General features: G+C 39.2%; 1 protein-coding gene across 1 annotated transcript in view; it reads right to left on the bottom strand.

Moving 5' to 3' along the window:
- Window positions 1-250, bottom strand: part of LOC119592006 — a 33,491-nt gene that overhangs the window by 14,484 nt on the left and 18,757 nt on the right. The window lies entirely within an intron of this gene.

The raw sequence follows: 250 nt of genomic DNA, 5'->3' as shown, positions 1-250 counted from the left end.
CGTACGGATATGCAAGCCAGACGCGGGGATTGGCCAAAAAGAGGGTAAGCTTGTTGGATAAAGTACCTGGGCACAAGGATAAAAATGATTAGGGAAACTTGGCATGTTACAAAAATGACTTGACCAAAGAGGGGTTGAAGATAATATACAAAAAAAAGGTAGAAAGACGAATGAATATAATGGATAAGGGACCATGTTAATAAGACGCAAGAACAGGTATATTGGATAAGAGATCTAGTCAACAGGAAAG

This window comes from Penaeus monodon, chromosome 29 (assembly GCF_015228065.2).
Source record: "Penaeus monodon isolate SGIC_2016 chromosome 29, NSTDA_Pmon_1, whole genome shotgun sequence".
NCBI lineage: Eukaryota > Metazoa > Arthropoda > Malacostraca > Decapoda > Penaeidae > Penaeus > Penaeus monodon.
This window is presented reverse-complemented; position numbering and strand designations above follow the sequence as displayed.